Below are 26657 nucleotides of genomic sequence, written 5' to 3' on the forward strand. Positions count from 1 at the left end.
TACATCTATTGACATTCACTGAAATCTAAATTAAAACAAAAACCAAAAAATGGGGGTGCCTGTATAGCTGAGTTGGTTAAGCATCTGACTCTTGATTTCCACTCAGGTCATGATCTCTGGGTGGCGGGTTCAAGCCCCACGTCAGGCTCTGCACTCAGCATGGAGTCTGCTTATCCCTCTTCCTTTGCCCTTCCCCTTGCTCACTCTCTCTCAAATAAATAAATAAAATCCTAAAAAATAAAATAAATGTTAAAAAGCTGAAGAAATAAATATTACATCATTTAGAAATAATAAACCTATTGCATGTTAATACAAATAATATATTTTTATGAAAAACAATTCTATTTTCCCAAACCAAAAAAAAGAGTGACATTGTTTTACATTTTTTTTGCAAATCTCCTCAATGTCTGTCTTAATACAAGACAAATAGATTCTCCTCTGCTTCTACATTCAGTTTGTTAGAATATCACACATCACACAGCCTCTGGAAAATTCCACTGAACATTTGTTAAGAAAATGAAAGTGAAAGCACTAATGGTGTCTTAACACTATTGTGAAAATACTTTTGACCTTATGGTCCCTCCAAAACAGAATTGAGACCCTTCTGGTATCCCAGACCACAATTTGAGAATCACTACCACATAGGGTTGGCAATTTCACATGGTTCAATCTAATATATGACTCCTCCCTCAAGATATTCATTGCCAACAAATAAAAAAATACAAACATCTCTTTAAATATGGCATGCATTGCTTTTTTAAAATTTCTTTAAAATTGACTTTTTATACATTTAGTAGTGTCTGAGTAAGTACAACACATATATTCAGCTTTTATCCAAAGAGATTTCTCAAATCAGAATAATAGACCAGTAGAAAGCGCTAAAGGTTAAATGATACATGTGGGAAATTCAGGAAGAATGACGAATATACGTATAAAAACACTTTTCAGTTTGCCACTCAAAAAGAAACCCACACAAAGCAAAATGGGGTACTATTTTTCAATACTCAAAGTGAGGAAGTGTTGGAGTTTTGATTTTAAAAATATAAATGCATTCCTTTCATCATCACGTTTAATGCTAAGAAGGTTTTGGGAAAATGACCAAAAGCATGTCAAGATATGAGCTGATTGAACCTCACTGAAGGCAGTTTGGTGACAGGTATAAAACAAGCTTGGGACTTTCCAGGCCATGTGTCCCAAGAATTTCACTTCTGAAAATTTATTCTAAGAAGTTTAATCATGGATATGCACTAATATTTATGTGACAAATCCAGAAGTGTATATATTTTTATATTTGGTGGTTTTTATCATACATAATATGCACAGGGCCGCATAGCCGAGGGAAAAGGAACCTTTTTCTGAATTATTCAAAAGCATTAGTTGGACTACTGAGAGCCCTACCAGAAGGACTGTGATTGTGATCAGTACACATTTTCTTCTGCCTACGCTGTATTTTCTGTATTTCCATCAATGAATAAATACTACTTTTGCAAAAGAAACAAAAACAATTATTTTTCAAGTGTATCTTTTTACAAGCAGACAATTGATGGCAGTAGGAGCTAGGTGATGGGTACAGGTGTTCATTGTAATACTCTACTTTTTTGTGTTTGACATTTTCTATAAAAAAGGTATCTTTTCCGACACACTTATAGACACAATATTTTATACAGCTTTCTCTGTCTTTAAATGAATCCATGTCTTTCACTATGATTGGCGCTTTGTTCTCAAGATCTCTAAAAGATTTAGTGCAATGCCTGAAGAGTCTCTAAAAGACTGACTTCAAAGTTATACAATAAATACAAGCCTCTGCTCATTTAACCTGGAATGTTTAAGCAAGATTAATAGAGACATTTCAGACTTGAGAATCGTACCTCAAGTACCTCAAATACCCACTTAAAATGTAAGACTGTGGGAGTTTTCAGTTTGCAAAAGATCTTGCAACAGTTCTTGGTTGGTAAGTTCTGACCAGCAGCAAAAAACTTGTTTCAAAACTAGACACAGAAACTCTTTGTTTGCCCCCTTTTTTACTTTCTTTAAGTAAATAAAATATTCCTTAAATTGATAAGCTGTTTATGTGACTGTTATTAAAGGCTAAATTGTCGGGACGCCTGGGTGGTTCAATTGGTTGAGAAGTTGCCTTAGGCTCAGGTCATGATCCCGGCCGAGTCCCACATCCGGCTCCTTGCTCGGCGGGGAGCCTGCTTCTTCCTCTGCCTCTGCTGCCACTCTGCCTGCTTGTGCGCTCGCTCTCTCTCTCTCTGGCAAATAAATAAATAAAATCTTTTTAAAAAAAAAAGGCCAAATTGTCACTTTTTGAAATGCTTGCTTGAACTTCAGCTTTTCTACATTCATTGTCCCTCCAGCGTCAATCAATAGCCATGGGAATGTCCCCCCCTCTTCCCAGATGTATTTATTTGCTCATCACTGTTCCATCTCTAACTAACTGAAGTTGTCCGTTTTAACTTGAATGAGAAGTTCCTTTTTGACCTTGATTCTTTCAAGTTAAGAAAGACCAAGTCGTATTTTTTTCTTAAGTCCTGGACACATATATCCAACTTCTCTAAATACCTAATTCCATTTCGTAATTGGCTGGTCAGTTCTATCCACACATTTAATATTGAAACCTCTCCTCTCCTCTGCCCAACCTGGTCCTCTTCTAGTGTCCCCATTTTTTAAAAGATTTTATTTATTTGTTAGAGAGGGTGAGCACAAGCAGGGGAAATGGGAGGCAGAGGGAGAAGCAGGCTCCCTGCTGATCGAGGAGCCCAGTCTGGGGCTTGATCCCAGGACTTGGGATCACAACCTGAGCCTAAGGCAGATGCTTAACTGACTGAGCCACCCAGGCATCCCCAGTGTCCCCATCTTTTTTTTTTTTTTTAAGATTCCATTTATTTATTTGAGAGAGAGACAGGGAGAGAGAGCATGAGCGAGGAGACGGGCAGAGCGAGAAGCAGACTCCCCGTGGAGCTGGGAGCCCGATGTGGGACTCGATCCTGGGACTCCGGGATCATAACCTGAGCCGAAGGCAGTCGTCCAACCAACTGAGCCACCTAAGCGTCCCCCCAATGTCCCCATCTTAACAAATGTCTCCATCATCCACCCCATGGCACAAGTGAGAGTCTTCAGTATCATCATATTTCCTCCCCTTTGACGCTCCCTACCACATTTCCTCTCACCTGCCTCCCAACTATTCTCTCCTAAAGCAGCAGGGTTTATCTTTATAAAAGCAAATTGCTTCATGTCCTCCCCTTGCTTAAAATCCTCAAGAGGCTTCTCATGGCTTTTAGGATAAAAACTAAATCCTAAATCCGGTATCTACCAGGTCCAGAATGACCTGGCACAGCCCACCTCTCTAGCCATTCTTCGCTCCTACTGGTTCCCCTAATACCCAGAACCTCCTTCCTGCCTCATGGACTGCAAATACAGTGTTTCCTCTACCCAGAAAGCTCTCCCCTCACTCCACTCCACTGCACTCCTAATTAATTCCCATTAGTCATCTAGAATTAAGCAGCAGCTAACAGTAGCTAATATTTGCGGGGAGCACTTATGTGTTAAGTACTTCTTAGTTAATGAATAATTTAATCCTCACAGCCACTCTGGGAAGTGGATACTATTATTATCATTTCCATTTGACAAATGACTAAAGTGAGGTGCAGAGAAGTGAAAAAGCTTGGCCAAGGTCACATAACTACTCGCTGGCAGAAGCAGGATTCAAAAAACAGGCGTCTGGTTCCAGAGCCTCTGCCCTTAAATATTACCCTATACAGCTCTGCCACCTGATCCAGGAAATCTTTGCTGTAGACCTCAAAATATACCTGAAGAATCAATGGCAGGAAGAAAGAAGGGAGGAAAGAGAAAAAAAGAGGCAAAGAAAAGTGAAAGAGATTTTCTGCCTATGCATAGCAAGTTGTGTGGTCTCGTTGATTTCTGTCTTCTAAGTTTGAGATTTTCTCTTAGGACTGGCCAAAGGTTTACCTTCCTCAGTTTGAAACCATTTTTTTTTTTAAGATTTTATTTATGAGAGAGAGAGAGAGAGAGAGAGGGCACATGCAAAAGGGGGAGGGGCAAAAGGAAAGGGAGAGAGAATCTTAAGCAGACTCCCCACTTGAGTCTGTCTCCTGTCTCCCAGATGACCCAGGTAGTCGGCTGCTCACTCTTTTTCTGCAGCCTCACAACATGCTGGCTCAGCAGAGAGGCTCTGAGGCCTGCAGACAGAAACCAGAGTTAATAAGAAAAACTCTTCAGGCAACTGGTGTCAAGAGCTTGTATTTTCAACAAATAAGGTTGCAACCCCAAAAGAGAAGCACAAAGTTTTCCAAATTGACTAGGTGATTCCTGTTCCCTCCCTACTCCTTCATGACTGTGTGAGGTGGCAGGGAGTCAGGATTCATCTTCTGGAATATTTGCCAAAGTGCATCCGGTTGTGCTAGCCCAGGCACAGCTCTCCATGAATTTAATAGCTGGGGAATCCTGTGAATTCGATGAGCTCTGAGTCTGTAAATTTTTGTGTGAGGCCTGCACTGTGTGTTGTTGTGTTTATTCAGGCCGCATATTGTTTGATGATACCAAAGTTTGAAAACCATTATTTGTGTATTATTTAATATATTTACAGTCCATCAAAAGTCATACCTTTGGGACACTTGGGTGGTCAGTCTGTTAAGCAGCTGCCTTCATTCGGCTCAGGTCATGATCGCAGCATCCTGGGTCCGAGTCCTGCATTGGGCTCCTTGCTTGACAGGGAGCCTACTTCTCTCTCTGCCTCTGTCTGCCACTCTGCCTGCCTGTGCTCTCTCTCTCTGACAAATACATAAATTTTTTTTAAATGGGGGGAAAAAACCACCTTTCTCTTAAAAAAAAAAAAAGTCAGACCCTTACTCCCATAGATGACTTATACTAGATAGTTAGGAGTCATAGAAGTGAAATAAATTGCATATGAATAAATAATTCACAGAAATATTTTTTGGAAGTTTTACTTAAAGAAGTATCTACTTTAAATTAGATGCTTCGTTAAGCTAAAACTTAATAGTTTCTTTTTTGAAAAATGTAGCAAAGTCTTAAGCATGTGTGTTGATTCTATGGTCTCAGTTCAATACATTTATAGCTCAACAGTTCCTGTGTCTATTAAATAAGAGTCTCCCTTTTCCAGTTAATATTAGCATGACAAAGTTGTAGAGACAATTCTTAAGACGTTTAAGTAACTCTTTGATGACCTCAGCCAAGTAAGCGAAAATTTCTTGATAGGGTCAACAGACTGAAAACTGTCTCTTGTTGGGATAAAACCATGTGTATCACCATTTGTAATATTGTATTCTGAGTAATACATCTTTAAGGAAAATCTAATGGAAGGAGGGAAGATCCAAAAAAAGACAAAGTAACAACTTGAATGTGGAGCTACCTAAGGAGAACATGATAATCAGATTAATACTCTTCAGAAAGGGCACATATTGCATTGAGCACTGGGTGCAGTGCATAAACAATGAATCTTGGAACACTGAAAAAATTAAGTTAAATTAAAAAAAGCTCTTCAGAGAAACAAAGACAAAAAAGGAGAGAAGACCTACGTGTGAAACCATAAAGGGATGAAAAAGGTAATCATAGTTGTTCACTAAATCCTGAAATCATAGAATGAGAGTGCATCTCTAAAACTTTATTTAGATAAATTTAAGCTAATTAGAAGTATTACTCATGTAAAAAATAAAACTCAGATTACTCTAAGTGGTGATATAGTTGATTACATACTTAAGATAAACCAATAGCTGATAGAGTCTTAGTGAGGTGCAGAGAGTGGTCAGTTCCTAAACTCAGAAGTTGGTATCAAGAAGATAGCCAAGAGGGACGCCTGGGTGGCTCAGTTGGTTAAGCAGCTGCCTTCGGCTCAGGTCATGATCCCAGGGTCCTGGGATCGAGTCCCACATCGGGCTCCTTGCTCAGCAGGGAGCCTGCTTCTCTCTCTGCCTCTGCCTGCCTCTCTGTCTGCCTGTGCTCGCTCGGCTCTCTCCCTCTGTCTCTGAAAAATAAATAAAATCTTTAAAAAAAAAAAAAATTTAAAAAATAAAAAAAAAAAAAAAAAAAGAAGATAGCCAAGACTGGCCACCTCTTGTCTAGTGATACAAACCCTAGAGATAAAAAATGTTTTCTGGCCCATACAACCAGCCAATGTGATAATCATTCTGATTTTAGCAAATAAAAACCGGACGAACAGAAAAAAATAAATAACTAGTAAAAGAACCAAAGGATACTTGTGCAAATAATTGTAATGAATGTTTGTACATAGTTTGTAAATTTTATCATTCATATGAAAGTGAATTTTTCTCTTTTTTAAAAGATTTTTATTTATTTATTTGACACAGGGAGAGACAGAGTGAGAGAGGGAACATAAAAAGGGGCAGTGGGAAAGGGAGAGGCAGGCTTCCAACCGAGCAGGGAGCCTGATGTGGGGCTTGATCCCAGGACCCTGGGATCATAACCTGAGGCGAAGGCAGATGCTTAATGACTGGGCCACCAAGGCACCCATGAAAACCAATTTTTCATATAATATTAGCATGTGATTCACATTTTGCAGTGTTGTGGATAAACATGTTCTACAGATCTATAGGTCCTATGTAATCTGTGTATCATTCTCTCCCCACCCTTCTGAGATCATCATCTATCACCATCCTCCTTGCTGTTCCTCTAGAACACTCACCTTTCCTGCCTACTGCCTTCACATGTGCTGCCCTCATTGCCTGGATATTCTTTTTCTACACTTACCCATGGCTTGCTCCCTCCCTTCACTAAAGGTTCTATGGAAATCTCACATTGTCAGAAAGCTATTCCCTGATTTTCCCATCAAAAATACCCCTGTCTTTGCTAGTCCTTTACTCTGTTTTTCCTTTTTTCTTAGCACTTAACAATACCCGACATAGTATATATGTATTTGCTTATTATGTCTCCCCCACTACAACATAAGTCAGCTCTTTGTTGAGGAGGAACTTTATATCCCAAGTCCAAAACAATGCCCGGCATAGAACATGCATTTTAAATACTTGTTGAATGGGTGGAGGATGAACCAAGTTTGGTAAATTTTGGGCTGCTTCTTATGCTGGATGGCAAAACAATTAAAGCTATGGTCAAATACAAGCTATGCTTTCTAAACAGCTAGTGATCCATTACTTAGCTTCTGGGTAACATAGATATTGTTGCTTGGTTTGTTACAACACAAATTTGAAGAAGACCTGGGGCTTATGATTCAATTCAATAAACAGTTTCATCAAGTGCCCCTTAAGTACGCTCATCTGCTAATACTGAAAAGTCCAAAGCCCACCCCAGGATTTTTGTGAATTTCCTAGGATGGTTCTGATTTTTTCCTGCCTTCACCACCTTAGTTCAGTTTTGCAGTCATCTCATCATCTTGCCTGGTTTGTCTTCTGCACCTGTTAAATCACATGTGGAACTTCTTACTTTTCAAAAATACTCAAGTGAATTTGACCAACACCTTAAGAACATGGGGGAAATTCCACTTATGGGGTGGAATTGGAACAGTCAGAGCAACAAAATTAACTTTAGGTGAATGTTAAAGAGTCCTGTTTGTTAATTTCTTTCTGCCACCCCACCATAAGACTCTTCATTGGTTAATTCATTCTTATTCTTTCTCTTTTTTCTCTATCACCTCACATTCCTGGTTTCTTCTCTCTGACATGTCTCCAAAGAACTTCACATTCTTCTCTCTGTCTTTGGATCCTACTTCCAAACTCAGCTCTGGGTCAGTGTTTTTGTTTTTTAATACTCAAATTCATGTAGGAGCTCAGCAGAAAAAAACCAAAACACACAAAAGAACTCCAACAACTAACTTCCTTTCCTAAGAGCCCATCTTCAAAGGAGATGCAATTGTTTTCTCAGTTATGAAGAAATTTGCTAAGGTTAGTTAGTAGTTCTAAGCAGTACAGTATACTTCATGTCATATCGGTCTTAAATCTTTTGGGAAAACAGTGTATAACTTAGGTAAAAAAGAGCTACCATATTTTTGCGGGTATTTCATTGTAACAAAAAGGAAATTAACATTTACTGTTACTAATATATGTAAAGCACTCTATTTGTAAATTACAAATTTATTGGACCCCTATCTGGCAGACACTTAAGGCATTTACTAGACCTCACCCTCCAGTTTTCCCATTAATGAGACACCTGGCCTGTCCCTGGGGACTTTGTGACCATGGTCAGCAACTCCAACTCCATCCATGCAACTTTGTTTACAAATAATTGGAACATCCAATCACTTTTCTCTAAGAGAGTACAAAGATCACCTTGCGAGAAAGCTCAGACCTCTTGTTTTGTTTTTCTAAGACTGAACTTTTTTTTTTTTTTTAAGATTTTATTTATTTATTTGACAGAGATCACAAGTAGGCAGAGAGGCAGGCAGAGAGAGAAGAGGAAGCAGACTCCCCGCTGAGCAGAGAGCCCGATGCAGGGCTTGATCCCAAAACCCTGGGATCACGACCTGAGCCACCCAGGTGCCCCTAAGACTGAGCCTTTAACTGGTGTTAAGATGTGTATATATAATGTGTTTAGGATCACGTTTCTTCTTTGACCAGAGGCGTGGCTTTAGAGAATGTTAGCTTTTAGTCAGAACTTGAGGGGTTTCAAATCCCTTTTCTAGTCCTAAGTGTCCACTCTGAAAAATCAACTACGTAGGTAAGAGGCACAAGAGTCCCTGCTTCCGCTGCAGCAAAGGTCAGAATAGGAGTAACACCAGGGTGATCGAAAAATCCCGACAAACACTGGACCAACGAGACAGGTGGGAAAGCTCACAGAAGCTTAGCCTAGCTTGGGCCCGGCCCCCGCCACCCACCCGTGAAGTTCTCTTTAACCCTCCCACCTCCCTGTTGTGAGCCCGACTGCGGAAGAGGAAGCAGTCACAGGCGGGCGCGCGCCCGTAGCCCCTCCCTTCCGTGACGTAGGAGACGCGACGCGTCGCAACGCAGTGCAGACTGGGAAAAGGGGATGAGCTGGGCTGGTTTCCGTCGGGCTGGGGAAGACTAATTCTTCGAGTTGCGGGAAGATGGGCCTTTGGAGAGGAGGGCGGCGTTAGTCAAGCGCTCCCGGTGCCACGGTGAGTGTGGGTCTGGGTCCTGGCCTTTGTTCCTCGGGTAGCCTGCTGCATTGGACACCCTTTCTTTTCACAAGCGTCTGGTCACCGGGGAGACAAGCCCTGTCCGCCGAGAGGGGTGGGACAACCCCGAACCTAGAATCGGCTTTTGGAGGAAGGGCCGGATCTCGAGTCTTTCCCGCTGCGTACCTAGGGTTGTCCAGTGAGTTTCGTGTAGTTTTTTCAGGTTTTCCGGCCTTAGAAGTTGGCCTTGACCATTCCTTGTTCTCTTTCAACACTTAGACCCGACTTTGACCTCCTTCCTCTGGCCTCCGTTTTCTAATTTTTTGCTATCGAACTACAGTCCCAGGCCTTTAATACAGACCCTCAGGGGGTCTCCCAATATCTTCTCTGTCCCAATCAAACTTAGTTTTAATGAAGTCCAGGTGTGGGCTTAAAGAACGTATAAGCTCATCAGTTAAAATTATGACTTCTCTAAATAAAAGCTTTTCTTTGCTAAAATGTAGTCCCTCTCCTAGAGTTGTGGGACAAGTTAATTTCACCTCCACTCCACCTTGGAAATTTCAGAACTCTGAATCACAGTGCTGTTCATTTATACATAGAGCTGCAGACTACACTTTTTTAAATTCTTTTCTCCAGTTCATTCTGTGACCTTGAAGCAAGTCACTTAATCACGAACAAAATATTTACCTGAAGGTATTTAATATTTGTTAAGTACCCTGAGGGTTTCAGATGAAAGGGATGTTACTCTTTCTGAATCTGCAAGCTGTCTTAGTTTTGTGTATCTTTTGCTGCAGCCATTAAAAGTGTCAAGTGGTATTTGTTAAGGAACTGTACCTTTTCTAGGCCTGGTCTGTGGCTTTGCTATGTAAGCAGATTTTGCATTTCAACAGATTCTGGTTAAGATTCATGGTTGAATGTCTTTAGATAGTTTGTCATGACTCCACAGTATTGGAACATTTTATCTGAAAGGTGATGTAGGTTGTGTTATGCCTTTTTACTATTGCTGTGGCTGCCTTGAAATGTGTATTCTTTTTCTTGTGACACATTGGGTGCATCTTTAAAATTAGATAGTAGGAACCCTGTAATAGTAAGACAACAACTTATTATTAATGACATAAATACGCATTAATTGCATATAAATATGTAGGTATGTGTCGTATTCTTTGAGAAAACAATGCATGAGAAAAACTAACAACATTTTAGAGATGTCTTTCAGTATTCAACTTTATATATTTACTTAACCTTTAATAATCATTGTGACTCTGTTTATTAATATGAACATACTGGGAAAGATCCAAAATGGCTTTTGTAAAGTAAGGTAGTTGGAAAATAAATCCAGCACATCAAATTTTTTCCATAAAATGTCTAGCATTGTATTTCCATTATGAATTTTTCATCATGAAGATGCAGTTATTTTTGTAGAGATTAAAGGAAAAATGTGCCCATCAAATATGAGTTGCTAATCAAATTGGATATACTTAAGGAAACATTTTTTTTAAATCTTGATTATTGTCCTTATTACCTATTGCTGTATAACAAATCAAACAAAATAGCTTCAAACTATTATGGGTTTTTTTTTTGTTTTTTTAAGATTTTTATTTATTTATTTATTTGATAGAGAAAGATCACAAGTAGGCAGAAGGCAGGCAGAGAGAGGGGGAAGCAGGCTCCCCGCTGAGCAGAGAGCCCGATGTGGGGCTTGATCCCAGGACCCTGAGATCATGGCCTGAGCTGAAGGCAGAGCTCAAACCACTGAGCCACCCAGGCGCCCCCAAACTATTATGTTTTATCTGTTATATTTCTCTGGGCTAATTGGAGTCAGCTGGTTGGTTCTCATTTAAGAGTTTAATGCATTTGTGGGGCAGCTAGGGTTGAAGTTATCTGAAAGTTTAACTGAGTTGGACATCGAAGGTTCATTTGCATGAATGGCAGTTGATGTTGGCTGGTAGTTCAGCTAGGGATGTCACCTGGAGTGCTGGTACATGGCCTTTTCATGGGGCTTGGACTTCTCATAACATGAGTTTGAGTTTCAAAAGCAAGTATTTAAAGAGGCAGAAGTAGAAGCTGTCTCTTAGCTTGAACCCAGAAATTGGCATAGCATTACTCCCAACATTCTCTATTAGAGCAATCAGAACCCTCTGTCCCACCAGATGATAAACACCTAGATACTTTGGAGAGAAGAATATCAAAGAATTTGTGGCCCTCTTTAACCTACCATAATTTTATTGATAAAGTTGTATTAAAGTAATTTTGGATTTAATAGTAGATGCAGGATAAGGTATAAGGTAATGCTTCTGGTTTCTTTAACCATAATATTTTGTATTTTCATGGCACATAATTTTCAGAGCATTTTTTCTGTATGTACCTTTTCATTTGATATCGATGAGAACTCTGTAGAAGCAGATAATTGTTTCCCATTTTGCACATGGAGGTAAACTGAGGAGTAACTATTAGTGTTGGAGGGAGGATTTAAGGAATTTGCTCAAAGTCTAAAGTCAGTGTCTCCTCTGAAAATTAGTTTAATTTTTCATGGTCGTAAATTCTCTGAAACATACAAATAATGTATGTCTTTCTAATATAGTGAAATGAAATTATTACACATCATAATACCAATTTCGAATATAGTGAAATGAAATTGTTACACATTGTAATACCAGTTTCTAAACAAGGAGTCCTTTAGAAGTTATACATCTAGGAATCTTGAAAGTTTTATTTTAATTTCTCAGTTACAGAATTTTAAAAATGAAAATGATTTCTCATAATTTTTATATCCTGGAAATTAAATGACTTTAAATGTTGATTTCAGCTAGAACCTATTTGTCATCTTCACACTGTTTTTTACTACTTCTAGTAACATGTTTATATCCATTTCTTATGTCCCTGGATCTCTGTCTTAACTGTGTGTTAGAATTTACCTGAGGAGCTTTTTAAAAATATCTGTGTGCATGTCCCATGCTCTGAGATTCTGATTTAACCATTTAGGAGTAGGTTCTGGGCATTGTTATTTTGTAGTTCTGTGGGTGAGTCTAATACATGGCTAAGAATGAGAACTATGTCTTTTTTTTTTTCCTACGTACTAAGTATGATCTGGTTCCCTACTCATCTATTTTGCATGTGCTAAAAAATTTAAGGAGATAAGGAGTAAGAGAATTATGAAATAGATTAGGGTTATAATGTAAGTAGCCACCTGTTATGGAAAACAGTTACCCTTCTAGGTTTCTTCTAGGAATAGTCTTTTTTTTTTTTTTTTTAATATTTTATTTATTTATTCGACAGAGAGATCACAAGTAGGCAGAGAGGCAGGCAGAGAGAGAGGAAGAGAAGCAGGCCCCCTGCTGAGCAGAGAGCCCGATGCGGGGCTTGATCCCAAGACCCTGGGATCATGACCTGAGCTGAAGGCAGAGGCTTTAACCCACTGTGCCACCCAGGCGCCCCTCTAGGAATAGTCTTAATAAAAGCTACAGATTTTGGCATGGTTTGTTAGTACCTATCTGATGATACTTTGCTTTGTATTAACATTGTTAGCTTACCTTTCACCTTAAGAGGTAGAAACTTTGTTAGGATATATATTCTTTTTTTTTTTTTTTTTTTTTTAAAGTAGACTCCACACCTAGCTTTTTTTTTTTTTTTTTTTTAGAGTAGACTTCACACCTAGCGTGGAGCCCCACTCAGGGCTTGAACTTACGACCCTGAGATCAAGACCTGAGCTGAGATCAAGTCAGACACTTAACTACTGAGCCACCTAGGCACCCCAGGAGGTATACTTTTTATATTCCCCATAGCTCCTGACACTGCAGCTTGAGTAGATGTAGGTTCTCCAAGTGTTGGCAAGAAGTTGGTTTATATATTTAATCTTCAGAACTAGGACTAGTTACTTTACTTTTTCTTTTTTTGCTTTGTAAGAACTTTATAAAGTTCTTTTTCTATGGTTGCCATCATATTGCACTTTCCTGGTTTTCTGTTTCTTCCTTTTTAGGGAACATTCACCTTCATCTTCCTCCCTCCCTCCAAGCCTTTCAAAAAATATCTTGTCAGCTGTAGAGAAACAAGATCTCATTTCCTTGTTGATTCATTCTCCTGATTTTAGTTACTAGTATAAATAATGTCTGTGTTTTAAAAACTACTCTAGAAGTTTAAAAATATACATAAATGTAAGAAAGATAGCATATCCTAGATTAATACATCATTTAAGTGTCAGTAGGTTATTTCCCAAAATAATAGGGATTATCAAAATTAACATTAATGCCTTAATAGTTGGTTTAATATTTGTCTGGTATCTCTGTGGACCCGATCTCTACTTACATTTACATCTCTGTCAAGGCATCTTTAAATGTTTTTCCTTCTGTGTACATGTTCAAAATTTCCTGTAAATCAAGGATTCTTATTTGGGAGTAATTTTGCCAATGAGGGGGCATTCAGTAACATCTGGAGACATTTTTGGTTGTCACTACTGGAGGGGAATGAATTACTACTGGTATTTAGTGGGCAGGGCCAGGGATGCTGCTAAATGTCCTACAGTGCACAGGGCAGCCTCCTGTAGCAAAGTTTTAATCTGGTTCAAAATAGCAGTAGTGCCCCGGTTGAGAAATGCTGCTATAAACTAATCAGCTTTTTAAACTAATGTTGTTGTTGTTGTTGTTGTTGTTGTTAACAGCACTACCATTCTATGTGTGTGTATGCACAAGAGAAGATTTTGCTGCTTCAGTCAGTCAGAAACAAAAGCATGTTTCTACCTTTTTGTGTTCTTTTTTGCAGTGGCCTGCAGTGGCCTGGATATTCTTATCCAAAGTATTATTCCTTGTTCTATTTCTTTCAAATCCATCTGGCATATCCCCACTTTGATCTGCCCTAAGGTATCATTTTCCCCTTCAAGAACTGGCTTATTTCCTGCTGAATAAATTATAAACAATTCTTGATGGCTTCAAAAGCCCTCCATAAAATGACTCTATCTCCTTACCTAATATAATTTATTATTAGCCAACAGTTAATAAGTGTTGACTGTAAGGACTGAGGTTGGCACTAGGGATCTAGCATGTCAAAGTAGTGACATGTAAAGAAGATATTATCCCTTGATCAAATTGATTATTTCCCTATACTGATGGTCCTCAACTTAAAATAGGTTGACCTAGGATTTTTCAGCTTCATGATCATGTAAAAGTAATACATGTTCAACAGAAACTGTACTTCATATTTTGAATTTTGATCTTTTCCCAGGCAGCAGTATGTGGTGGTACTGGGCAGTTGTAGTGAGCCATATGCCCAGTTAGCCGTGTGATGGTGGGGGTAAACAACTGATAAACTTCCAACTCTTATGTTTTTCACTTTCAGTATATTATTCAGTAAACTACATGAGATATTTAACACTTTATAATAAAATGGGCTTTGTGATAGATGGTTTTGCCCAACTATTGGCTAGTGAAGTGTCCTGAGCATGTTTAAGCTAATGCTTGTCTAAGCTCTGATGTTTTTTAGATTAGGTGTCTTACACATATTTTTTTACTTAACAGTATTTTCAACTTATGATGGATTTATTCGGACATAACCTCATCACGAATTGAGAAGGATTTATAATCCCTGTAGTATTCCTTATTTTTCTCATTGCCTTCCCATACTAATTCCTCATTTTGTGTCTTTGTTCATGTGGGTTTCCTTTTTCTGGAATACCCCTCTTTCTTACTCAGTCCGTAGCTAAATACTACCTTTAGGGCTAGTTTCTGTCTCTGCCTCATCATGTTATCATAAGCACTTCATAGTTAAGAGGGTCTTAAAAACTAGGCATAATTGTCATTTGTTTGAAATACAGTACTGAGTCAATGACATTATACATACCATACATTACATTATACATACCAGATTATACATTCCATAAAATTTAGACCAAGAAATGAACTTCCCATAACTGGGACTATCAAGGATGGAAGAAGTGGAACTTAAGTTGGTCCTTGAAGGAAGAGGGAATAGCACAAAGAGAGTGCATTCTAGGCTGGAAGAAGCTATACCACATTTTCTCTCCTTTTGACTTCCCAGTGACTGGGGTCACATATTAATATATGGTATAGCTATTAATTGTTGGCTTATTATTTAATAGATATTAGCTTGGTCTTGGTAACTAAACTAAGACATTTGGGTCAGAAGCCTGTGGTACTCTTTATCCCCTAGAGCAGTGTCACTCAAAGTAGCCAGTCTGTGTTACAGACTTGAAGCCTGTACCACAGTATGAATTAGTAGACGCCTTTCTTCACAGAAAGTTCTTGCTACTATGAAAAGTTCTGCGTGCTTTCTTGATTAACATCTGTCATAAATTTTTTATTTTGTTACAGACTTGTAACAGTCCCCCAACTGTATCTGGCCAATGGGCCACACTTGAAGTAGCATTGCTCTGTAGAACTTCAGCACTTTCTCCGTTGTAACCTATGGAAAGAAATACATTTTACCTTTCAACCCAGTGTTATATGCATACATATACACAACCCAACTGAAGTTTCATGAAACAATACTTAACCGTACTATATGTTACATGCTCTGATATTTTCTCTTCAATTTTATTTTTTAAATACTGATTGTGACCTTCTAAATAGATTTGAAAACATTGCCCTCCAGCCACCTGGGTGGCTCAGTCGGTAAAGCATTCGACTCTTGGTTTCAGCTCAGGTCATGATCTTAGGGTGGTGGGATCAAGCCCCTGTGTTGAGCTCTGTGCTCAGTGGGGATTCTGCTTGGGATTCTCTCCCTCTCCATCTGTCTCTTCTCCCCCTCCCTCTTTTTTTTCTCTGCCTCCCTCTCCCTCTCAAATCAATAAATCTTAAAAACAACAACAACAACACTGCTCTCACAGTTATTAGCTCAGTGCTAGACACATAGTAGATGCTCAGAAAATACCAGAAATTTTATCAGTGACTAATTCTTGAAAGGGTTGAGCCTTCTTAATACTTTAGGATTACTTTAAAACATTTCATGAATACTTACTTGTCTGTGGCATTTAAACTAGAATGAGTATAGAATGGGTTATGTGAAATTTAAGGCAATCAGAAGAGTGCTGTTGCTGTTTAAGGACAGAGATGGACTGAGATGATAGATGCCCAGTGGAGACGGACTTTGCTCTCCTTTGCCAAAGACCAAGGTAGTGGCTGGTGTGAAGCACTAGTTAAGATATCAGGACCAGTTTGAATGACTACAAACCTCAGTCTTTACCTTTTTATTTTTTAGTCTTCACTCTGTGGTTCAGGTCATCTATCCAGTCTCTACTCTTTCTCTTTTGGAAGAATCAAAAGGCTGTCATCAGCAGAGAGGGGGATATATATGTCCCCCCCCCCATTTTGTTAACTAATTTTCAGCACTGTCTGGATTTCACTTTTGAAGCATTGCTGTGTGAGTAAAGCTGAAGTATTTCACCTTTATCAGGTTTACACATCTTAAGAAAATTAATTTTTAGAAGAACTTTAATTTTTCTCACATGTACTTTGTTTTTATTTAACTCTCCTTTTTGAAACATAACGTAGTTTTAATAGGTTATATGTCGTATTTAGTTCTAGATATAAACAGGTAGGTTCTATAAATTGAGTTCTATACTTACTGAACATTCTTTTGTAAATATCAGTAGGATTGTTACAACAACAAAAAACTGTTGCTGCTCTTTTCCTTGTTTTTACTATTGCAGCCAAACTTAAGAAATTGTGAATTCATTCAGTCATACTGACCTTAATTTATTTTATGTCAGCCTATTTTGAAATCGCCTTAAAGACAAAGTGCAGCAGAATAACTTTTCAAGAATTTAGCACATTAAATTTCACATAGATTTAGGTTGTATGTGTATCCTTGTTTGCTTTCTCATTTGATTAATACCCTTTATATTATACTTTGGCTTCTGCAGAAAGCTGTGATTGTAGAGGCTCAAACAGTAATTAAGGCAATGCTGTAAGTATTTTTAACACCAGGCATCTTATTTGACAGTGTAACTTATATAATTTTGTGAAAGAAAATGAAAACAACTGTGGTCCCTTGGTGACATTATCAGAGAAAATTGTTACTTATTTCAGCTGTTCTCAAAAATCATATAAGGACAGGACCTGCCTGGCTTAGTAAGTAGAGCGTGCTGCTATTGATTTAGGCATAGTAAGTTTGACCCTCACGCTGGATGTAGAGATTACGGAGGGCCATCTAGCTGACTCAGTCAGTTGAGTGTCCGACTCTTGATTTCAGCTCAGGTCATGATTTCAGGGTTGTGACATCAAGCCTCACTCAGCATGGAGTCTGGTTGTCCCTCTCTCTACTTGTGCTCCCTCTTTCCCTCCCTCTCTCTAAAATAAACAAAATCTTAAAAAAAAAATAAAAAAGAACTTCTTAAAAATAAACTAAGGATAGAAAATTTAACTTTAAACTCTGAGTAGAGGGGCGCCTGGTGGCTCAGTGGGTTAGGCCTCTGCCTTCAGCTCAGGTCATGATCTCAGGGTCCCGGGATCAAGCCCCGCATCGGGCTTTCTGCTTGGTGGTGAGCCTGCTTCCACCTCTCTCTGCCTGCCTCTCTGCCTACTTGTGATCTCTCTCTGTGTCAAATAAATAAAATCTTAAGAAAAAATAAATAAACTCTGAGTAAAAACTTTGTCACTATAATCTTATCCCTGTACCTTCCCTCCATGTGTCTAATTGTTAGCCAAGGCCTCTATCTTTGCGGTGTCTCATGTATCTGCCTCCTCCATTCCATCTCTCCTGCCCTTCATCATCTTTCCTTAGGATCATTATATAGATTGCTAGTATCTTCCTTGTCTTGTCTTTTGAAGCCGAACTCTAGCATTTCAGCTTGGATCACATAACTCTTCTTCAGAACCTTATGGTTCTCTGTTACCTTTAGAAAACAAAGTTAATGCTTTAATGTGACATTCAAGGTCTTCTGTTTTCTGTTCCCTATTTTTTCAGGCTTTCCTGTCTGGTAGATCCTTGCTCATTGTCTGTATTGGCTAGTTCCTAAAGGTGTTCTTTACTTCCTGATTTTTTTTTCCCCCTCATATGGTACATCTTCTTATCAAAAGCCTTTCTCCTACCAAGATTGACAAAATGCTTGTCTTTTCTAAGATGCCTCTAGTCATACTTAATCTTCCTTCTTAATTTTTCTTATTGTACATTATTTTTAATTCATTATAGTTGGATATCTTACTGTGTTATATTACCACTGCTTACAACTTTTTCTTTCACATTAGTTTTTTTTAAACTTTTTGGGGAAAGGTATCACATCTGTTTGAGTTGCCGGAAACACAGTGTTTTCTATACAGCAAGATATCTGTGAATGTTTGAATTGAATTTAACCTTGAGATAGCTAGTGGTTTACTATTTTAAGTTATCTAGGTCGCACATGTAGATTTTACATTGTTTTTCAAGGATCCAAACTTTAAAGGTAATCATGAGAAACAGATTCATCTGAGAATATATTCTAGACCTTTATTTTATTTTATTTTTATTTTACTTTTTTTTAAGATTTTATTTATTTATTTGACAGACAGATACCACAAGTAGGCAAGAGAGGCAGGCAGAGAGAGAGAGGAGAAAGCAGGCTCCCCGTGGAGCAGAGAGCCCGATGTGGGGCTCGATCCCAGGACCCTGGGATCATGAGCCGAGCTGGAGGCAGAGGCTTTAACCGACTGAGCCACCCAGGCACCCCTAGACCTTTATTTTAAAAGGTTTGAATCAATAGCTTTCTTTTCCCAGCCTAGAAAAGCCCAATTTTCCCAATTAGAAACCTAATTGTCATGAATCAACAAAATAGACTCTGACTTTTTGAACATACATTCTGTGGTTAAACCACTAGCACTTGTGACCCAGGTAGAGGATAGAACTGGAAAAACAGATACTCTCAGACTCTGGTACCTGGCTAATCTGCCTAATTCTGGCTTCAGTCCCTTTCTTAGTGCACTTAGTGGTATCACCAACAAAAAGTGATTGGGCTCTTGGGGAATTACATTTCGAGAGGTAGCCTGTATCAAGGGAGCAAATGTTGGCTTTCTGTTGCTTAAATAAGCTTCAGGTCTTAGCTGAACTGGTTGAGGCCAGAAAAGTCAAGAGTATTTCTTGTTACTATTATCTTACTGTCCTCTGGCCCTCATAATAGCCCCAACTCCAATGTGCCCTGCCTTTACCACAGGTTTCCTTAAACACCTTCTTGAAGAGATAGTATTGTGACCTCACCTTGCCTTCCCTTAGTCGAATGTATTTCTCCTCAGCTGTTGCTTTTTATATTTCAGTAGAAATCATGTTCCTGGAGCACCATCCCACTCTATCCTAACACTCTCTTTTATTGCCAGTGTGTTTGTTGTTTTGTTGTTTCCGTTTCTTTATTGTCTAATGCTCATATTCTTGGCTTCCATTCATACCACTGTATGGAAGCTGTCTGTACTCCAAAAGTTTTATGTATCAGGCTCTCCCAGTATTCAAATATATTTTTAAAATCAGTATTTGTTTATTTATTTATTTAACAGATTTTACTTATTTATTTGACAGACAGAGATCACGAGTAGGCAGAGAGATAGGCAGAGAGGGAGAAAGGAGGAAGCAGGCTCCCTGCTGAGCAGAGAGCCTGATGTGGGGCCTGATCCCAGGACCCTGGGATCATGACCTGAGCTGAAGGCAGAGGCTTTAACCCACTGAGCCACCCAGGCGCCCCTAAATCATTATTTTAAAACATACATATTTTGTATTCACTTGATTTACCCTTACTTCCTAACTTTCACATGTGTCAGGGTATTTTCATGTTTATAATAATTGCACATTTTTATTTGTATTTGCATTATTATGCAATATAGTTAATTGTTTTCTTTAAATATTTTTATGAAGTATATGTAAAGTATGTTACTTATGTTCTTGTATATGTTATAAAGCATTACAGTAAAATGATTACCCTGTGATCACTTTTGAATGTGCCACCCAACTTGAGGACTAAAACCTTACTGATATTCCTAAAGCTTCTTATATGTTTGCCTCCTGATTACATCCTCTCCCTCCCCAGAAATAGAATTTTCTGTTTATCATTTCCTGTCTGTCTGTATAGGATACCTTATTTGTATCCTTAAGCAGTAACTGTTCAATTTAGTTTGTTTTTAAACTTTACACAAATGATGTTATATGTATTCCTACTTTTTCACTCACTGGGGGGACAGGCAGGATGTGAGAATGTAGTGGGTGTGGGATGAGAGGGTGTTCTCTGGTTAAACTGTTTATCCTGGGATGTCAAGGACCATGTCTTATATACTTGTTATGTCTTTAACACATAGCGTAGTGTTTTTTGCAGGTTAAGATACTCAGATGATGCTGTTGTCTCTAATTGTGAGGAAATCCAAGGGATCCGTATCATACTCATAGGTGGGCACTCTTAGGTGGTTTGGTGATGAGTTGTTAATGAATTAGATATCTAACTAGAAGGACATATTTAACGTTTGTTGAACCATTTGTGTTTGATTGTGGTCCAGAAGTTTTTTTCCTCTCCTATCACTGTAGCTTTAGACACAATGCAGACTGGAGGGAAAAGTGTAGAAAGTACTTACATATGAGATCATAGTCTCTAAATGCATAGATCTGAAATTACTAAATAAAATGTTTGGTTAAGCATATGTTTGTAGATACATGGAGTAAGTATAGATGGAAAAAATAACCATTTCTAACATGTAACATATTGAGGAAAAATAGCTAGGTTTGGTGACTAAGACAGTGGGTTAATTTCACAGGGTTAGAAGGGATGATTTTCAAGAAATCCAGAGCATTAGTATAAAACATGACTCTAATCAAAGCAAAGCAGGACACCTTTGGAGTTTCACATAGGTGAACAGATGCCTTTTCCCCCCTTACTCAGCTTTTCAGAATTAGATATTCATGGATGACCATTTATTTAATAAAAGTGAACTGGTAAAATTAAGAACATTAAGATAGTGAGGTGATAGGGGAAAAAAGTTATAATCTCTTAAATGCATATATGTAACAACAGGCATACTTTGGAGGTATGAGTTCAGTTCCAGATCACTTCAATAGAAGAAATATCACAATAAAAAGAAAAAAAATGAGTTTTTTTGTTTTGCAGTACATATAAACGTTATGTTTACACTGTACTGTAGTCTCGTTAGTGTGTGATAGCATTATGTCTAAAAAAAATGTACAGTCCTTAATTAAAAAAATACTTTATTGCTGACTGGGAAGATGGTGGAATAGGAGGACCCTAAGTGCACCTTGTCCCAGGGGTAATACTAGATAACACTCCCATCAGCATAAATAACCCAGAAAACAGTTTGAAGAACAAACTTCACAACTAAAGATACAGAAGAGGCCACATCAAAGATGGTAGGAAGGGCAAAGACATGATTCGAGAGCAAAATGGACTGCAGCTGTCTGTGGTGGGGAGGGAACTGTTGCTGAGAAGGGCAAGGAAGAATCTTTCACACCAATGAGCCCACAGGGAAGATGATTTCCCATTACCATTTGCTTTGAAAGTGAGAGGAGCTGCATTTTGTGAGTTCCTACAACCAGTGGGACTTACCGCCTGGAATTTTAAAAATCAGCCAGCTTGGTTCTGGAAGAGCCAGGAGGACATTAGGAAGTGGAGTCCCCAACCTTATAGAGACAGCACAGCAAACAATCTGCGGAGCTACAGCCTGGAAGCAGTAGTTTGAAAAATACTGGAGGCAGACGGGGAGGGAGAGTGATTTACTCATCTCAGAGTGTGGCCTGGAGAGCCAGGGATCGCAGGGACACCACATCAGGAACAAAGGAGCTGGCACATGCCATTTCCTTCCCCTACCCCCCAGTATAAACACACTGCCAGCTGCAATAATCAGCACAGTACCAACATTCACTGCTTAACTTGCTTACACTAAATGCTATCCCTGCGCTTCAGCAGATCTGCCCTTTCTAGTCTCACTTGGCTTGGTCTGGGCACTGCAGTTCCCCTGCCTTGGAATACTAGTGAAAACCCCACCAACATTTTGTCTCCTGACCCTTGCATTTTGTGGGACTTCAGTTCTGGCAGCAGCAGTTGTACATCTCATTTTGCAAGCAGACCATCACATACCTTGTTAAAACATACCCCACCCAACCTGGGACCAAGGACTGCCTATAACAGGTAAAGAGAGCCTCTGCCGACCACTGGACTGAAGGAAAAAGAGGCCACATCTCAATAATAGAGCACATATAACACACATAGGAGACAATTCTTGAAGCACGAGGCTCTGGGGAACAAGGGACATTGGACACAGGGCACTATAGGACCTCTTCTTCGTAAGGCCGTTACTGCGAAGAGCAAGAGTTGTAGCTGACTTTCCTAACAAACAGAAACAGACACAGAGAATTAAACAAAATGAGGAGATAGAGAAATATGTCCCAAAGGAAAGAACCACACCAAGAGACCTAAGCAGTACACGTGATAGAAATTTAAAACAATTATCACAGAGATACTTACTGGACTTGAGAAAAGAGTAGAGGACATCAGTGAGACTCTTAGCAAAGAGAAAAGAGAATCAGATATCAAGAACACAATAAATGAGATTAAAAATACATTTGATAAAACAAGTAGGATAGATGAAGCAGAGAAATGAAAAGAAGACAGTAAAGCAAAGTAAGGTGAGCAAAGGAGAGGATGGAAAATTTCGTAAATTGAGAAGTCTTAGGAACTCGGTGACTCTATCAGAGTCTAGTAACATTCACATTATCGGGAGCCCAGAAGAAGAAAAGATAAGGGGGCAGAAAATTTATTTGAAGAAATATTAGCTGAAAATTTCCCTAATCTGGGGAAGGAAACATACCCAGGTATAGAAGCACAGAGATTGTCCCCAAAAGTTCAGTGCAAGGAGGTCCACATCAAGACACATGGTAATTAAAAAAGCAAAAAGTAATAGTAAAGAAAAAATTTTAAAGCTTCAAAAAAAAGGGAAATCGCATAAAGCTATCAGCATATTTTGTAGCAGAAACTTTGCAGGCCAGAAAAGAGTGACATGATGTATTCAAAGTGCTGAAATGAAAAAATCTGCAGCCAAGAATACTCTATCCAAAAGAAGATGTGTTAAAAACACACACACACACGAGTATTATGCAGCCATCAAAAATTGAAATCTTGCCATTTGCAACAACATGGATGAAACTAGAGGGTATTATGCTAAGCAAAATAAGTTAGAGAAAGACAATTACCTTGTGATCTCACTGATATGATGAATTTGAGAAACAAGACAGAATCATAGGGGAAGGGATGGAAAAATGAAAAGAAGACAAAACCAGAGAGGGAGACAAAGCATAGAGACTCAATCTCAGGAAACAAACTGAAGGTTGCTGGAGTGGAGGAGGGGGTTGGGAAGGATGGGTTGGCTGGGTGATAGACCTTGGGGAGAGTATGTGCTATGGTAAGTGCTGTGAATTGTGTTAAGACTGATGAATCACAGACCTGTACCCTTAAAACAAATAATACATTATTTATTAATTAAAAAAATTTTTTTTAAACAGAAAAGCAGTAAAAATAAGTATTTCTTTAAAAATCAGTTAAAAGATTCATAAAATAAATGGATATAAAATGTGGCACCATATACCTAAAACATGGGGTAGGAGAGGAGTAAAGAATAGGTTCAGACTTAAACAGTCATCATCTTAATATGGACGACTATGCAGATGTTATACACAAACCTAATGGTGACCACATGTCAAAAAGCAGTAATAGATATGCAAAAAAACAAAGAAAATGGAATACAGGTATATCACTAAAGAAAGCCAACAAACCATGTAAGAGAGCAAGAGAAGAAAGAATAAGAGAAACATCTATAAAAAATGTACAAAACAAGTATCAAAATGTCAGTAATTATATATCTGTCAATAATTACTGTGAATGCAAGTAGACTAAACACTCCAGTCAAAAGACATGGGTGGCAGAGTGGTTAATAAAACAAGGCCCATCTAGGTGCTGCCTGCAAGAGACTTGATTTCAGACCAAAAGACACTTGCATATTAAAAGTGAGGGGATGGAGGTAGCTGTGCCTATGGGTTTGCCACAGGTAACTTTTTCAGATTGCAGTTCTCTGCTATGCCCAAATAAACCCATGGTTTTTTAGTAAACTAAAAATAAGTAGATAGAAAAAAAAAAAATAAGTAGATAGATAGATAGAAGTGAGGGGATGGAGAAACATTTACCATGCAGATGGATGTCAGAAGAAAGCCAGGGCAGCAATACTTTATGTTGGACAACATAGGCTTTAAGACAGGGGTATAACAGAGACAGAGACGTTAAATAATCACAAAGGGGACGATCCAGCAAGAAGATACAACAATTGTAAATATTTATGCACCCAGCGTGGGAGCTCCCAAATACATAAAACAGTAGGAAATAATCAATAGTAATACAGTAACAATAGGGGGACTTTAACACCCCATTTGCATCAGTGGAGAGATCATCCAGACAACATCAACAGAGAAATAGTAGCTTTATTTATGTATTTGCTTTTTTGTTTGTTTTTAACTGTTTAAATAGTCTCTGCACCCAACATGGGGCTCAAACTCACGACCCCCAAGATCAGGAGTCACCTGCTCTTCCAGCTGAGCCAGCCAGCACCTGGTAACAGTAGCTTTAAATGACCACTGGACTAGATGGATTTACCAGATATATTCAGAACATTTCATCCTAAAACATTAGAATACACGTTCTCCACAATAGGTTGCATGTAAGTCCACAAACCAAGTCGCAACAAATTCAGGAAGATCAGAATCATACTGTGCATCTTTTCTGACCACAACACTATGAAACTAGAAGTCAACCACAAGAAAAAATCTGGAAAGACCACAAATATATGGAGGTGAAATAAAATGCTACTAAATAATGAGTGGGTCATCCCAAAAAATTAAAAAAAAAAAAAGAAATAAAAAATTACATGGAGACAAAATGAAAACACAGTGGTCCGAAATCTTTGGGATGTAGCAAAAGCAGTTTAAAGGGGGAAGTTTATAGCAATACAGGGCTACCTCAAGAAGCATGGAGAAGAACAAACATGCCTAAAAACAGCAGAAGGAAGGAAATAACAAAGACTAGAGCAGAAATAAATAATACAAAAACTAAAAAAGCAATAGAACAGATAAATGAAATTAGGAGCTGGTTCTTTGAAAAGATAACAAAATTGATAAACTTCTGGTCAGACAAAAAAGGAGGGAGGACCCAAATAAGCAAAAAAAGTACAAATGAAAGAGGAGAAATAACCAACACCACAGAAATAAAAACAATTGTAGGGAATATTATGAAAAATTATATGCCAACAAATTGGACAACCTAGAAGAGATGGATAAATTCCTGGAACCATTTAGCCTATCAAAATAAAAACAGGAAGAGAGAGAAAATCTGAACAGACCAATTACCAGTAAGAAAATTGAGTCAGTAATGAAAAACTCCCAACATACAAAAGTCCAGGACCAGATGACTTCATAGGAGAAATTTACCAAACATTTAAAGAAAGGTTAATAATATTCTTCTTAAACCATTCCAAAAAATAGGAGAGAGGAAAACTTCAAAATTTATTCTGTGATGCCAGTACCATCCTGATACCAAAACCAGATAAAAACACCACCAAAAAAGAGCACTATAGGCCAATATATCCCAATAAACATAGATGCAGAAATCCTCAACAAAATAGCAAACTGAATCCAAGAATACATTTTAAAAAAATCATACATCACAATCAAGTGGATTTATTCCCAGCATACAAGGGTGGCTCAATATTCACAAATCAGCAACGTGATACATCACATCAATAAGAAGAATAGAAACAATATGGTCATTCCAACAGATGCAGAAAAAGCATTTGACAAAGTATAACATCCATTCATGATAAAAACTCTCAATAAAGTAGGTTTATAGGAAACATACCTCAACTTAATAAGGCTATCTGTGAAAAACCCACAGGTAATGTCCATCCTTACTGGGGAAAAACAGACAGCTTTTCCCCTGAGGTCAGGAACAAGACAAGAATGTCCACTCTCACCACTTTTATTCAATGTAGTACTTGAAATCCTAGCCACAGGAATTAGACAACAAAAAGAAATAAAGGCATCCAAATTGATAAGGAAGAAGTAGAACTTTCATTATTTGCAGATGACATGATACTATATATAGAATACTCTAAAGACTTCACTGTAAAAGAACTACAACTGATAAGTCAGTAAAGTGACAGGATACAAAGTCAATGTACGGAAATCTGTTAGCATTCCTATATGCTAATAATGAGGTGACAGAAAATGAAATTAAGAAAAGAATTCCATTTACGTTTGCACCAAAACCAATAAAATATCTAGGAATAAACTTAACCAAGAATGTGAGAGACCTGTGCTCTGAAAACTATTAAACATTGATGAAAAAAATTCAGGACAACACAAAGAAATGGAAAGACATTCCATGCCCATAGGTTAGGAGAACAAATACCGTTAAAATGTTTATGCTACCTAAGGCAATCTACAGATTTAATGCAATCTCTATCAAAATACCAACAACATTTTCCATAGAACTAGAACAAACAATCCTAAAATTTGTGTGGAACCCCAGAGGACCTCAAATAACCAAGGCAATCTTGAAAAAGATAAA

The 26657-nt window shown here is 38.3% G+C and overlaps 1 protein-coding gene across 3 annotated transcripts in view; it reads left to right on the top strand.

Moving 5' to 3' along the window:
- Positions 1-8949: 8949 nt before the first annotated feature.
- USP8 (ubiquitin specific peptidase 8) overlaps positions 8950-26657 on the top strand; it is a 74265-nt gene continuing 56557 nt past the window's right edge. For all 3 annotated transcript variants that reach the window (XM_032343700.1, XM_032343701.1, XM_032343702.1), the window contains exon 1: positions 8950-9085. The gene's annotated coding sequence lies outside the window, so the exon portion shown is untranslated. The remainder of the gene's footprint in view (positions 9086-26657) is intronic.

This window comes from Mustela erminea, chromosome 5 (assembly GCF_009829155.1).
Source record: "Mustela erminea isolate mMusErm1 chromosome 5, mMusErm1.Pri, whole genome shotgun sequence".
Lineage (NCBI taxonomy): Eukaryota > Metazoa > Chordata > Mammalia > Carnivora > Mustelidae > Mustela > Mustela erminea.